Here is a 16,537-nt window from a genome sequence, read left to right as displayed (position 1 = left end):
TGTGCGCCTGGGCTTCCCCGGCCGCCTTGACTGACCGCCTCGCTTCAAAAGTTCACCAAAACAAAGTTCGGTGTTATTTTCCCAGTTCGTGAATTGTATAGTTTATTTAATTAGCGGGAAGGGGTTGATGGCGCCTGACAGCTGGGTGGACAGCGCATGGGGTTCGATCCCCGCTGGAGGCGGAGACAAATGGCCGAAATAATAATAATAATAATAATAATAATAATAATTTTTATTTAGGCAAAGGTACATACATAAAGAGATTTTACAAAGTTTGTTGGCTTTATAGATAGGAGCTAGTACATACAATGCCTAAAGCCACTATTACGCAAAGCGTTTCGGGCAGGTTTTTTGAAATGTTTCTTTCACCCTAATGCCCCTGTTACCTTGCAGTAAATAGGTACTTGGGAGTTAGACAGCTGTTACGGGCTGCTTCCTGGTGAGGGTGTATAACCAAAATGAGGCCTGGTCGAGGACCGGGCCGCGGGAACGCTGAGCCCCGAAATCATACCTTGAGTTATCTTGAGATGATTTTCGGGGCTTTAGTGTCCTGCGGCCCGGTCCTCGACCAGGCCTCCACCCCCCCGGAAAGAGCCTGTGACAACTGACTAACTCCCAGGTACCTATTTACTGCTAGGTAACAGGGGCATCAGGGTGAAAGTAACTCTGCCCATCGTTTCTCGCCGGCGCCCGAGATCGAACCCGGGACCACAGGATCACACGTCTAGTATTCTATCCTCTGGCCTTAGGTAGAAGGGCACTATGAGGGAAAAGTTCCAACCCATTATGACTATATAGCACTGGGAAGAGGTCAGGATACGGATTTGGGATGGGACGGAGGGAAGGAATGGTACCCAACCTCTTGGACGGTCGGGGATTGAACACCGACCTGCATGATGAAAGACCGTCGCTCTAACGTCCAGTATACGTTAGGTAGAGTATACGTCAAACCCCGACGGTGTATTACGAGGACGGGTTGGGGGTGGAAGCCCCCCGCGGCCGCCGCATGAGAGAGCCCCCCGCGGTCGCCGCACGAGAGAGCCCCCCCCCCCCCCCGCGGCCGCCGCACGAGAGAGCCCCCCCCCCCCCCGCGGCCGCCGCACGAGAGAGCCCCCCCCCCCGCGGCCGCCGCACGAGAGAGCCCCCCCCCCCCGCGGCCGCCGCACGAGAGAGCCCCCCCCCCCCGCGGCCGCCGCACGAGAGAGCCCCCCCCCCCCCCGCGGCCGCCGCACGAGAGAGCCCCCCCCGCGGCCGCCGCACGAGAGAGCCCCCCGCGGCCGCCGCACGAGAGAGCCCCCCCGCGGCCGCCGCACGAGAGAGCCCCCCGCGGCCGCCGCAGGAGGGAGCGCGGCGTCAGCAAGGTGGTCCCCGGCACACAGGCGGGTAACGGAAGTGCTGCGTTGTGGCTGCACCACCGGACGTGTGCTTGTTGACCCTGTGCTGGCTGGCGGCGTGTGACCCGCTCCTCTACCCGTGGCACAGTGGGCTGCGTCCTGGCTGGCGGCGTGTGACCCGCTCCTCTACCCGTGGCACAGTGGGCTGCGTCCTGGCCTCCCTCCACCCGTGGCACAGTGGGCTGCGTCCTCCCCTCCCTCCACCCGTGGCACAGTGGGCTGCGTCCTCCCCTCCCTCCACCCGTGGCACAGTGGGCTGCGTCCTGGCCTCCCTCCACCCGTGGCACAGTGGGCTACGTCCTCCCCTCCCTCCACCCGTGGCACAGTGGGCTACGTCCTCCCCTCCCTCCACCCGTGGCACAGTGGGCTGCGTCCTGGCCTCCCTCCACCCGTGGCACAGTGGGCTGCGTCCTCCCCTCCCTCCACCCGTGGCACAGTGGGCTGCGTCCTGGCCTCCCTCCACCCGTGGCACAGTGGGCTACGTCCTCCCCTCCCTCCACCCGTGGCACAGTGGGCTGCGTCCTCCCCTCCCTCCACCCGTGGCACAGTGGGCTGCGTCCTCCCCTCCCTCCACCCGTGGCACAGTGGGCTGCGTCCTGGCCTCCCTCCACCCGTGGCACAGTGGGCTGCGTCCTCCCCTCCCTCCACCCGTGGCACAGTGGGCTACGTCCTCCCCTCCCTCCACCCGTGGCACAGTGGGCTGCGTCCTGGCCTCCCTCCACCCGTGGCACAGTGGGCTACGTCCTCCCCTCCCTCCACCCGTGGCACAGTGGGCTGCGTCCTGGCCTCCCTCCACCCGTGGCACAGTGGGCTGCGTCCTCCCCTCCCTCCACCCGTGGCACAGTGGGCTGCGTCCTCCCCTCCCTCCACCCGTGGCACAGTGGGCTGCGTCCTGGCCTCCCTCCACCCGTGGCACAGTGGGCTACGTCCTCCCCTCCCTCCACCCGTGGCACAGTGGGCTGCGTCCTCCCCTCCCTCCACCCGTGGCACAGTGGGCTGCGTCCTCCCCTCCCTCCACCCGTGGCACAGTGGGCTACGTCCTCCCCTCCCTCCACCCGTGGCACAGTGGGCTACGTCCTCCCCTCCCTCCACCCGTGGCACAGTGGGCTACGTCCTCCCCTCCCTCCACCCGTGGCACAGTGGGCTGCGTCCTGGCCTCCCTCCACCCGTGGCACAGTGGGCTGCGTCCTCCCCTCCCTCCACCCGTGGCACAGTGGGCTGCGTCCTGGCCTCCCTCCACCCGTGGCACAGTGGGCTACGTCCTCCCCTCCCTCCACCCGTGGCACAGTGGGCTGCGTCCTCCCCTCCCTCCACCCGTGGCACAGTGGGCTGCGTCCTCCCCTCCCTCCACCCGTGGCACAGTGGGCTACGTCCTCCCCGTCCCTCCACCCGTGGCACAGTGGGCTGCGTCCTCCCCGTCCCTCCACCCGTGGCACAGTGGGCTGCGTCCTCCCCTCCCTCCACCCGTGGCACAGTGGGCTGCGTCCTGGCCTCCCTCCACCCGTGGCACAGTGGGCTGCGTCCTCCCCTCCCTCCACCCGTGGCACAGTGGGCTACGTCCTCGCCTCCCTCCCCACGGACCTGAATTCAAATCCCCGGGCAGAAGAGCAACGGTTATTCACCTTTCCTTTCAACTGATGTACCTGTTCACATAGCAGTAAAATAGGTCCCTGGGAGCAAGACAACTGTTGTGGGTTGCGTCCTAGGGAAGGGCAGGAGTTCCTCACCTTGCCACTACCTACTACGGTGTGGGTAGTGCCCACCTCACCCTCCCAACCCCCCGTCACCCCAACAGTGACTTAGGGGTTCCCGTAACTGGCCCAGACACAGCTAAGGGTCCTCAGCTCCACCTTACAGACATAATAACCCAGGTGGATACCGCACGCACACCTGCGACTCCCGCCACCAACATGTAAACACCACCACCATCACCACACTCTCGTACTGACGGACACACAGTGTTGTTATACACGGTACTTGTCTAGACGGGAAACGTTAAGATATAGTGCAGAGGTCAGGAGAGAGTGTACATGTAGGGTATCTGAAGCCTTACACCTGTAGGGGCGTGGTGGGTGTGGACCATATTGTGGACTAGAGTCCGTGTGGGGGCTCTCAGGGGGAGGGTGTGGGGGCTCTTAGGGGGAGGAGGGATGTGGGGGGGCTCTCAGGGGGAGGGGGGAGGGTGTGGGGGATCTCAGGGGAAGGGGGGAGGGGTGTGGGGGAAGCCATGACCTCACCAGACGACCCTTCCTGGTGAAGCCCTACTCCCCCCCCCCCCCTCACCTGGTGCTACTGGTCACCCACCTATAGTGTGTGTACTCTCACTCACCACCTACAGTGTTTCGGATTCGTAGTCATTAAGTTCCGGGTTCGATCCCCGGTGGAGGCGGAAACAAATGGGCAGTTTGTTTCACCCCTGATGCTCCCTGTTATCTAGCAGTAAATAGGTACCTGGGAGTTCCTGTGGGTGTATGTAACAAAAAGGTCTGGTCGAGGACCGGGCCGCGGGGACACTAAGCCCCGAAATCATCTCAAGATAACCTCAAGAAGAGGACCGGCCTAGCATGCGTCAGTAGGCTCAGCCTATGGACCATAGATCTCAACATCTATTTGGTCTTAATTTTGTAAAATAGATTTGCATATTTTTCCAAATTTCGGTATTTTCAGATAGGCAGTAAACTGGGGCATGTTGTGAGGGCGTAATATTGTGTGAGAAAGCTGGCTCTCATAGCCTCATTGTGTGAGGAAGCTGGCCCTCATAGCCTCATTGTGTGAGGAAGCTGGCTCTCATAGCCTCATTGTGTGAGGAAGCTGGCCCTCATAGCCTCATTGTGTGAGGAAGCTGGCCCTCATAGCCTCATTGTGTGAGGAAGCTGGCTCTCATAGCCTCATTGTGTGAGGAAGCTGGCTCTCATAGCCTCATTGTGTGAGGAAGCTGGCTCTCATAGCCTCATTGTGTGAGGAAGCTGGCTCTCATAGCCTCATTGTGTGAGGAAGCTGGCCCTCATAGCCTCATTGTGTGAGGAAGCTGGCCCTCATAGCCTCATTGTGTGAGGAAGCTGGCTCTCATAGCCTCATTGTGTGAGGAAGCTGGCTCTCATAGCCTCATTGTGTGAGGAAGCTGGCTCTCATAGCCTCATTGTGTGAGGAAGCTGGCTCTCATAGCCTCATTGTGTGAGGAAGCTGGCCCTCATAGCCTCATTGTGTGAGGAAGCTGGCCCTCATAGCCTCATTGTGTGAGGAAGCTGGCTCTCATAGCCTCATTGTGTGAGGAAGCTGGCTCTCATAGCCTCATTGTGTGAGGAAGCTGGCTCTCATAGCCTCATTGTGTGAGGAAGCTGGCTCTCATAGCCTCATTGTGTGAGGAAGCTGGCCCTCATAGCCTCATTGTGTGAGGAAGCTGGCCCTCATAGCCTCATTGTGTGAGGAAGCTGGCTCTCATAGCCTCATTGTGTGAGGAAGCTGGCTCTCATAGCCTCATTGTGTGAGGAAGCTGGCCCTCATAGCCTCATTGTGTGAGGAAGCTGGCCCTCATAGCCTCATTGTGTGAGGAAGCTGGCTCTCATAGCCTCATTGTGTGAGGAAGCTGGCTCTCATAGCCTCATTGTGTGAGGAAGCTGGCCCTCATAGCCTCATTGTGTGAGGAAGCTGGCCCTCATAGCCTCATTGTGTGAGGAAGCTGGCCCTCATAGCCTCATTGTGTGAGGAAGCTGGCCCTCATAGCCTCATTGTGTGAGGAAGCTGGCCCTCATAGCCTCATTGTGTGAGGAAGCTGGCCCTCATAGCCTCATTGTGTGAGGAAGCTGGCCCTCATAGCCTCATTGTGTGAGGAAGCTGGCTCTCATAGCCTCATTGTGTGAGGAAGCTGGCTCTCATAGCCTCATTGTGTGAGGAAGCTGGCTCTCATAGCCTCATTGTGTGAGGAAGCTGGCCCTCATAGCCTCATTGTGTGAGGAAGCTGGCCCTCATAGCCTCATTGTGTGAGGAAGCTGGCTCTCATAGCCTCATTGTGTGAGGAAGCTGGCTCTCATAGCCTCATTGTGTGAGGAAGCTGGCTCTCATAGCCTCATTGTGTGAGGAAGCTGGCTCTCATAGCCTCATTGTGTGAGGAAGCTGGCTCTCATAGCCTCATTGTGTGAGGAAGCTGGCCCTCATAGCCTCATTGTGTGAGGAAGCTGGCCCTCATAGCCTCATTGTGTGAGGAAGCTGGCCCTCATAGCCTCATTGTGTGAGGAAGCTGGCCCTCATAGCCTCATTGTGTGAGGAAGCTGGCTCTCATAGCCTCATTGTGTGAGGAAGCTGGCCCTCATTGTGTGAGGAAGCTGGCCCTCATTGTGTGAGGAAGCTGGCCCTCATTGTGTGAGGAAGCTGGCCCTCATTGTGTGAGGAAGCTGGCCCTCATTGTGTGAGGAAGCTGGCTCTCATAGCCTCATTGTGTGAGGAAGCTGGCTCTCATAGCCTCATTGTGTGAGGAAGCTGGCCCTCATTGTGTGAGGAAGCTGGCCCTCATTGTGTGAGGAAGCTGGCTCTCATAGCCTCATTGTGTGAGGAAGCTGGCCCTCATTGTGTGAGGAAGCTGGCTCTCATAGCCTCATTGTGTGAGGAAGCTGCCCCTCATAGCCTCATTGTGTGAGGAAGCTGGCCCTCATTGTGTCTGTGTACTTTGTAATGTGTGAACTTAGCCACCAATTGTATGTAAGCTGTCAATGTGGGGACACGTACCTGTCAGATTTATATTAATTTATATAATAATTTATATATTACGTTAATTTACATTTTTCGATAGCAAATTGTTTGATGTTTAAAGTTGACTGTATGATTTAAAATTCCCACAAATCGCTTTCCTTACACATTCTGGGGGGGGGGGGTTAGATTTATTTATAGTCAGCTATATAAATTATTGGTTAGTAGTCATTTACAACAGCAGTAGACTATATATATTAGTAATTAAATTAGGCCTTATCTTGTGTGACTGACTTTGGCCTGAACCACCAGATATGACAAGGGTGACCACACGTATTACTTTTTTTTTTTTGAGATATATAGAAGAGTTGTTACATGGTTGTAGAGCCACTAGTACGCGTAGCGTTTCGGGCAGGTCCCTGGAATACGATCCCCGCCGCGAAGAATCCTTGTTACAACCAAGTACACATTTTACTGTTGAGTTAAACAGAGGCTACAGTTAAGGATTTGTGCCCAGTAAATCCTCCCCGGCCAGGATACGAACCCATGACAAAGCGCTCGCGGAACGCCAGGCGAGTGTCTTACCACTACACCACGGAGGAATCAACTGTTTACTAACTACTTTTTTTTCCACACCACACACACACACACACCAGGAAGCAGCCCGTGACATCTGACTAACTCCCAGGTACCTATTTTCTGCTAGGTAACAGGGGCATTCAGGGTGAAAGAAACTTTGCCCATTTGTTTCTGCCTGGTGCGGGAATCGAACCCGCGCCACAGAATTACAAGACCTGCGCGCTATCCACAAGGGGCCAGATTCACGAAAGAACTTACACAAACACTTACGAAACGTGTCCATCTTTCCTCAATCTTTGACGGCTTTGATTACATTTATTAAACAGTTTACAAGCATGAAAACTTGCCATTCAGCTGTTGTTATTGTTATAAACAGCCTCCTGGTGCTTCGGAGCTCATTAACTGTTTAATAATTGTAAACAAAGCCACCAAAGATTGAGAAAAGATGTACAGGTTCGTAAGTGTTTGCGTAAGTGCTTTCGTGAATCTGGCCCCTGGCTACGAGGCCCCTATAGTGTTGTGGGTGGGGGGAGTATGGACAAATTTGAGGGGTTAATTATAATGTAGAGTAGTGGGTTTGTTGAGTAGTAGTGTAGAGGAGCCTGTGTTGAGGCTCTACAGCACGGGAGGGTGATTGTGTGGCCTCTTGTGGGTCGGTGACCGTCTTACCTTGACAGACCTCACTACCCCCCCCCCTCACTCCTCACTTCTTGCCGCGCCCCCCCCCCCCCTTCCCTCCTGTACTCTGTATTCCCTGGGTTTGTATTCTCGTGTGGTGCCTTCTTTATCGTGGTCTTCCTCCCTGAATATTACCACCATACGTGTGTGTGTGTGTGTGTACTCACCTAGTTGTGTTTGTGGGGGTTGAGCTTTGCTCTTTCCGCCCGCCTAGTTGTTTGTGTGTGTATGTGTGTGTGTGTGTGTGTGTGTATGTGTGTGTGTGTGTGTGTGTGTGTGTGTGTGTGTGTGTATGTGTGTGTGTGTGTGTGTGTGTGTGTGTGTGTGTATTCACCTAGTTGTGTTTGTGGGGGTTGAGCTTTGCTCTTTCCGCCCGCCTAGTTGTATGTGTGTGTATGTGTACTCACCTAGTTGTACTCGCCTAGTTGTGCTTGCGGGGGTTGAGCTCTGGCTCTTTGGTCCCGCCTCTCAACTGTCAATCAACTGGTGTACAGGTTCCTGAGCCTATTGGGCTCTATCATATCTACACTTGAAACTGTGTATGGAGTCAGCCTCCACCACATCACTTCCTAATGCATTCCATTTGTCAACCACTCTGACACTAAAAAAGTTCTTTCTAATATCTCTGTGGCTCATTTGGGCACTCAGTTTCCACCTGTGTCCCCTAGTGCGTGTGCCCCTTGTGTTAAACAGCCTGTCTTTATCAACCCTGTCAATTCCCTTGAGGATCTTGAATGTGGTGATCATGTCCCCGCTAACTCTTCTGTCTTCCAACGAAGTGAGGTTTAATTCCCGTAGTCTCTCCTCGTAGCTCATACCTCTCAGCTCGGGTACTAGTCTGGTGGCAAACCTTTGAACCTTTTCCATTTTAGTCTTATGCTTGACTAGATATGGACTCCATGCTGGTGCCGCATACTCCAGGATTGGTCTGACATATGTGGTATATAATGTTCTGAAAGATTCCTTACACAAGTTTCTAAAGGCCGTTCTTATGTTAGCCAACCTGGCATATGCTGCTGCTGTTATCCTCTTGATGTGAGCATCAGGGGACAGGTCTGGCGTGATATCAACCCCCAGGTCTTTCTCTCTCTCGGACTCTTGAAGTATTTCATCTCCCATCGCACATCTTGTGTGTGCGTGTGTGTATATATGTATATATATATATATATATATATATATATATATATATATATATATATATATATATATATATATATATATATATATATATATATATAACTGAAAACTCACACCCCAGAAGTGACTCGAACCCATACTCCCAGGAGCAACGCAACTGGTATGTACAAGACGCCTTAATCCACTTGACCATCACGACCGGACATAATGAGGTGATAGCCGAAGCTATTTGAACCACCCCACCGCCGGCACTCGGATGGTAATCTTGGGCATAGCATTTTACCAAATGCCCAAGATTACTATCCGAGTGCCGGCGGTGGGATGGTTCAAATAGCCTCGGCTATCACCTCATTTTGTCCGGTCGTGATGGTCAAGTGGATTAAGGCGTCTTGTACATACCAGTTGCGTTGCTCCTGGGAGTATGGGTTCGAGTCACTTCTGGGGTGTGAGTTTTCAGTTGCATATTGTCCTGGGGACCATTCAGGCTTGTTCGCATATATATATATATATATATATATATATATATATATATATATATATATATATATATATGTACTTTAAGGTACAGATATATGGCGATGTTGGGTCCGGTTGAATATCTCCTGAAGAGCGCTGTGAGGTACACTTTCAGGTGACTCATTAGATATTGCGTCAGTCGTGGCCGGCAGCTCCAGATGTACTCAAGACGCGCCATTATGGAGGGAGTGATGCTTCTTGTTGTGTAACAATGTTTTGGTTCCAGTTTCCCACTTAAAATGTGGCTGAGTTCATCATATACACTTTACCCAAGTCTTCAGCCATTGTGGTGGTGGTGGGGGGGGTCATCCATAGGTCAACCACTAAAGTCTTCAGCTATGGTGGTGGTGGTCATCCACACGTCAACCACCCAGGCCGTCTTGTATGGTTCCGTCAACACCGTCAATTAAATCTTAATTCAACTAAGTGCTGGTGGCGAAGGATGGAAAGTTATTCTTCCTTTGGGATGGTGCGTCTCCGGCCGTCACGCTAGGCTGTTGTGTCTTGGAATTGGATTTTTAAAGCGATCTAGCCGTTAAGCGGACTCCATGCTCCTCCCAGCGAGCTAGCCTATGCTAACACACACACAGATCACACTAACGTGATGCATCAAATGAACAAATCTAGCCTATGCTAACTCCAGGAAAGTTGATGTTTTTTTGTTTATATAAACATCTTTAAAGGCGAATTATGTGCATTATTTTTATCTTCTGTCACGTGTTAGATTAAGTGGAATCCCTGAATGATAACTGTTGCAGAAGGCTTCAGGCGTGCAAAAAGCTCTGGTGAAACTGGAAATGAGCGGTTGGTTACACACAAATTATTATCGAACCTGGTTTATTGTGGTGGCTTTCCCCCGTCAGTGAGCTATACTGTGCTAGTCGCAAGTGTTGGTGGCGGGGGGGGGGGGGGGGGGGGAGGAAAGCTTGGCGTGTGGGGATGACACCAGAGAGTTCAGAGAAAGCAACTGCAAGTCACTTTTAGCAGGTAACCGTTGTTGCCCTCGCTGTGTCCGTTACGGGTCAGGCATGGTGGGGGGAGGGGGTGTTTCCCCCCCTCCCCTTCCCCCGCTGGGGTGGTGGAGGGGGGGGGGTGTTTCCCCCCTCTCCCCCGCTTGGTGGTGGTGGGGGGGGTGTTTCCCCCCCTCCCCCGCTCGGTGGTAGTTGGGGGGGGGGTGTTTCCCCCCTCCCCTACCCGCTGGGGTGGTGGTGGAGGGGGTGTTATACCCCCGCCTGGTGGTAGGGGGGTCCAAATTTGCATCTAGTAGGGAGTTGCGCTCTGGTTATCGGTCTGGAGTGGCCTCTCGAGGGCGCAAAGCCAGGGTAGGTTGATATGGAGGAAAAGCTGTCACCCATGCAGCAGGTCCCCCTCTCCACGGCGCCGTAAGTCTCCGATGGAAAGGCAAGCGCCAATACGATTGGTTCCAGCGCCGTCGCAGGAACTGTCAGGACAAGGTTGAAGGCAACATCGAACTGCCCCAGGAGGCTCCAGCTCCGGAGTTGACCTCGAAGTTGGTAGAAGAAGGCACAGACACACCAAACCCGGAGACTACCGTGGTCGGGGCCGGAGAAGAACCACCCCAGCAAGGGCAAGAACGACCCCAGCCTCCTGACCACCCCAGCAAGGGCAGGAACGACCCCAGCCTCCTGACCACCCCAGCAAGGGCAGGAACGACCCCAGCCTCCTGACCACCCCAGCAAGGACAGGGACGACCCAAGCCTCCTGACCACCCCAGCAAGGACAGGGACGACCCAAGCCTCCTGACCACCCCAGCAAGGGCAGGAACGACCCCAGCCTCCTGACCACCCCAGCAAGGGCAGGAACGACCCCAGCAAGGACAAGAACGACCCCAGCCTCCTGGCCACCCCAGCAAGGGCAGGAACGACCCCAGCCTCCTGGCCACCCCAGCAAGGGCAGGAACGACCCCAGCCTCCTGACCACCCCAGCAAGGGCAGGAACGACCCCAGCCTCCTGGCCACCCCAGCAAGGGCAGGAACGACCCCAGCCTCCTGGCCACCCCAGCAAGGGCAGGAACGACCCCAGCAAGGGCAGGAACGACCCCAGCCTCCTGACCACCCCAGCAAGGGCAGGAACGACCCCAGCCTCCTGGCCACCCCAGCAAGGGCAAGAACGACCCCAGCCTCCTGGCCACCCCAGCAAGGGCAGGAACGACCCCAGCCTCCTGGCCACCCCAGCAAGGGCAAGAATTTATGCTAAATTTTTTGTTTCCTTTGGTATAGCCATGCACTAATCCAACTTAATATAGCACCCCAATACCATGAGCCTCAGTCTTTCATATGGCACAGTGTCAAAAGTTTTGCTAAAGTCAAGGTACACAACAACACAAACCTTACCACTATCAACTGCCTTAACTGTTTTGGAATAAAATGATATCAAAATTGTTAAACATGAACGTCCGTTAGTAAAACCATGTTGTGAATCATTTATTGATTTTTTTAAGAAGAACACTAATGATATTTGCAATTATCGATTCCCACAATAGACGTTAAGATAATTGGCCGATAGTTTGACGCAAGTGATCTATCTCCTTTCTTGAAAATTGGTACCACATTAGCAACCTTCCACGACTCTGGCACTCTGCCTGACTAATGATTTATTAAATATGGTAAACAATGGCTCGCTAAGTTCCTCTTTGCACTCTTTAAGCACCCTGGCAAACACTTCGTCCGGCCCTGGGGATTTGTTTGTCTTGAGTTTCACTATTTGATTAATAACATCATTTACAGTAAATGGTAAACCAATCATCCCGTCCTCATCCCCACCCACAATGACTTGTTTGGCTGAAGGCATAATGTTCAGTTCTTCTTTAGTAAATAGAGATAAAATATTTATTAGAAATGCTACTCATGTCTTCGTCATTATCAGTTATGAATATCATTAGCATTATCAATCGTTATTATCAGTCATAATCTAGTTACAAACCTCTGCACTTTTAATAATTTAGTTTTATGCTTCACACGGTATGGATACCAAGCAGGTGCTGCATACTCCAGTACTGGTCTAACACAAGCTGTGTAGAGTGCTTTGAAAGCGTCACTTTTTAGGTCTAAACGACGTTCTACAGTTTGCCAGCGTCGCATATGCTGCTGATGTCACCCTGCCTGTGTGTGTCTCTGGTGTTAGTGATGGAATTATGTCCATTCCCAAATACCTTTCTCTTAGATTCCTGTAGTTGCCGTCCATTTACCTTCTTTCTCCCTTCCCCATCTTCATTACCTTACAGTTGTTGGGATTGAACTCCAGCAACCATTTGTTTGTCCGCTCCTGGAGTTTGTTAAGGTCTTCGTGTAACATTCTACAGTCTTTCTCTGTTTTTACATTGTACACCTCGAGGATCAGTATGAAAAGTCTTTTGGTGGTGGTGGGGGGTCATACTCCCCCCCCCTTAGTGGTAGTGGAGGTGTCATACCCCCCCCCCCTTAGTGGTGGTGTCATGCCCCAGCTTGGTGGTGGTGGTGTCATACCACCCCTCCCCCCTTAGTGGTAGTGGGGGTGTCAAACCACCCCCCCCCTTAGTGGTAGTGGGGGTGTCATACCACCCCCCCCTTAGTGGTAGTGGGGGTGTCATACCACTACCCCCTTAGTGGTAGTGGGGGTGTCAAACCACCCCCCCTTAGTGGTAGTGGGGGTGTCATACCACCCCCCCCCTTAGTGGTAGTGGGGGTGTCATACCACCTCCCCCCCTTAGTGGTAGTGGGGGTGTCATACCACCCCCCCCCCCTTAGTGGTAGTGGGGGTGTCATACCACCCCCCCCCCCTTAGTGGTAGTGGGGGTGTCATACCACCCCCCCCTTAGTGGTAGTGGGGGTGTCATACCACCCCCCCCCTTAGTGGTAGTGGGGGTGTCATACCACCCCCCCCCTTAGTGGTAGTGGGGGTGTCATACCACCCCCCCCTTAGTGGTAGTGGGGGTGTCATACCACCACCCCCTTAGTGGTAGTGGGGGTGTCATACCACCCCTCCCCCCTTAGTGGTAGTGGGGGTGTCAAACCACCCCCCCTTAGTGGTAGTGGGGGTGTCATACCACCCCCCCCCCCTTAGTGGTAGTGGGGGTGTCATACCACCCCCCCCCCTTAGTGGTAGTGGGGGTGTCATACCACCCCCCCCCTTAGTGGTAGTGGGGGTGTCATATCACCCCCCCCCCCTTAGTGGTAGTGGGGGTGTCATACCACCCCCCCCTTAGTGGTAGTGGGGGTGTCATACCCCCCCCTTAGTGGTAGTGGGGGTGTCATACCACCCCCCCCCCCTTAGTGGTAGTGGGGGTGTCATACCACCCCCCCCCCCTTAGTGGTAGTGGGGGTGTCATACCACCCCCCCCCTTAGTGGTAGTGGGGGTGTCATACCACCCCCCCCCCCTTAGTGGTGGTGTCATGCCCCAGCTTGGTGGTGGTGGTGTCATAGGCTACCCTTGCCTTATGGCCACACATTCAACAAGACCTTCCCAGACAATATAACCTTTTTATGTCAGTTGCTAATCTTATGTTTTATTCAACTTTAGTGTTTACATTCCTGGTAAATAACGTCCATATTACGTCGGAATGGGACAAGTTAATATTTAGCTTTCTATTTATTCCCTTATAATCCCCTTCCTCTATGGGAGCTCTACCACCATGGGTGCTCTGCCCCCCTCACGGGTGCTCTACCCCCTGTGGTAGTGAAGCTCTACCGTACTGCGACAATTGCTGGCGATATTAGCGTCATTACCGATGGGGTGAAAGCGCACATGCACGCGCGCAGAGGAAAGCTAAAATATGTTCGCCCACCGTCACCATCATCATGATGATGATGGTGAAAAAAAGAAAGTGAGGTTGGTTGTCTTCACTGAGCCTGGCATAAGTTACGGGGGGGGGGGGCGGGGGGGAAGGGGAGTGTTTACACAGGTGAGGGAACGGTCCGCCTCAACCTGTCCTTTGTAATAATACATCCCATTTTGATATCCAAATCCCGCAAAAGTCAAAATTGCTCTCAAAATTGATGCGATGCTACGTTTTCTATTCGTGGGTTTATCTTGAGATGATTTCGGGGCTTTGGTGTCCCCGAGGCCCGGTCCTCGACCAGGCCTCCACCCCCAGGAAGCAGCCCGTGACAGCTGACTAACACCCAGGTACCTATTTTACTGCTAGGTAACAGGGGCATAGGGTGAAAGAAAATCTGCCCATTGTTTCTTGCCGGCGCCTGGGATCGAACCCGGGACCACAGGATCACAAGTCCAACGTGCTGTCTGCTCGGCCGACCGGCTCCCGGTTCAAGTTCAAGTATGTTTATTGAGATAGGCAAGAAATACATCTCAAAGGGATAGAGTAGCTTAGGCTATTTCTAACCCCCCCCCCCCTGGCTCCTGGTTAAGTTAAGTTAGGTTAGACTCGGGTAATTTAGTGTATCCTTTTTATGACCAGTGTGACCACTGGTCATAAGCAGGCGATGAGTCACAATAACGGGGCTGAAGTATGTTGACCAGACCACACACTAGAAATTGAAGGGACGACGACGTTTCGGTCCGTCCTGGACCATTCTCAAGTCGATTGTGTGACTTGAGAATGGTCCACACAATCGACTTGAGAATGGTCCAGGACGGACCGAAACGTCGTCGTCCCTTCAATTTCTAGTGTGTGGTCTGGTCAACTGGTCATAATATCCTGTAGAAAAACTGGGAAGAAAAGTCCCTGTTATATTTTCATGGGCCCTAGGCACTGTGCTTAAAGGATATTCCGGCGGTATCTGTATGCTACAACTTATTCAATATTGTTTTGTGTGCTTGTTCCAACGACTTGAAGGGTGTGACTGTGGCTTATGAACTCCTAACCCAAAGGATATGAGCCAGACTAAGAATATTCTATCCTAAGAATATGCCTTTGATCCACTTTGAGAGCGATAGCCTATTCTATCCAGTTTGATAACTCATATTTGGGAAATGAATAGAACTGGTAAACTTAACTTTTAAAGTGGGATGAATATTTGGGTTAGCATGGCCCCGATGATTGATTGATGAAGATTAAGCCACCCAAAAGGTGGCACGGGCACGAATAGCCCGTAAGTGGTGGCTCTTTGGAGCCATTACCAGTATCAAGAGCTGATACTGGAGATCTGTGGAGGTGCAACTGCACCCTGCGTGACGGGAGATGGTACAAGGCCCCAATGGTCTTGTTGTTATAACACCAGGATAAGTTATTTGGTCTGATTGGGTTGGGGCAATTGCCTTGACTACTAGGCTACCGCTAGTATTACCTCTTGTGCTCCTATCAGTATACACGTGTAGCTGTAGTGTATTTAGTGGGTACAAGGGGATAACAATAGGGTATAATTAAGCAATAGATAAGTTTTTTATAGTTTATTTGGGAATAATATGGGTAAATACAAGTGGGTACATTGTGCCATTTCCTGCTTCTATTTAGATTATCTTTTATTTTTATAGTATTGTGCTCTGAATCCACTTCAGTAATGCCACTTGCTGGCCAGATTGTTTAGTTTGTAGTTAATTAACTATGTTTTATTTTATTTTATTTATATATACAAGAGTTCTTACATTCTCTAGCACGCATAGCGTTTCGGACAGGTCCTTAATGTTAATTTTCCCGGAATACGACCCGCCAAATCTTCACTGCTGGGTGAACAGAGGTTACAGTTAAGGATTGTCGCTTAGTCAATCCTCCCCAGCCAGGATACGAACCCAGGCCTAATCACTGGCGAAGCACAGGACGAGTGTGTCACCACTGCACCACGGGGACAGATTAAGGCTTATAGCAGTTTGGCAAAATATGTCTGAACTCTCATGTTTACAAATTCTTCTGGATTTTGAAATCGAGAATAAATAATAATACGAGTCTAGATACCACTCGGTGTTACAGTAATGGAATATAATGGTTTGTGTATGTTAAATAAAGGTGTGATGATAGCTAAGCTTGAGGCAGACCACGTGACTGTTGGTGGCGAGGCGTGGTACATGTGACTCACCCAGCACCTGAGGCAAGTGACCCGCACAGTCTGTACTCATCTAATTGTACTTGCGGGGGTTGAGCTCTGGCTCTTTGGTCCCGCCTCTCAAATGTCAGTCAACTGGTGTACAGGTTCCTGAGCCTACTGGGCTCTATCATATCTACACTTGAAACTGTGTATGAAGTCAGCCTCCACCACATCACTGCCTAATGCATTCCATTTGTCAACCATTCTGACACTAAAAAAGTTCTTTATAATGTCTCTGTGGCTCATTTGGACACTCAATTTCCACCTGTGTCCCCTAGTGCGTGTGCCCCTTGTGGTAAATAGTCTGTCTTTATCTACCCTATCAATTCCTCTGAGAATCTTGTGTGTGGTGATCATGTCCCCCCTAACTCTTCTGTCTCCCAGTGACGTGAGGTTTAATTCCCATAGTTTCTCGTCGTAGCTCATACCTCTCAGCTCGGGTACTAGTCTGGTGGCAAACCTTTGAACCTTTTTCACTTTTCCATTTATTAACTACTCTGAAGTAAACAGGTGTGTGAGAGAAGCTCCCAGTCATACACTATCTGGTTGATGGTTGATTGATACCTGGT

This window comes from Procambarus clarkii, chromosome 64 (assembly GCF_040958095.1).
Source record: "Procambarus clarkii isolate CNS0578487 chromosome 64, FALCON_Pclarkii_2.0, whole genome shotgun sequence".
NCBI lineage: Eukaryota > Metazoa > Arthropoda > Malacostraca > Decapoda > Cambaridae > Procambarus > Procambarus clarkii.
The sequence above is the reverse complement of the archived record's forward strand: the minus strand, read 5'-3'. Positions refer to the sequence as shown.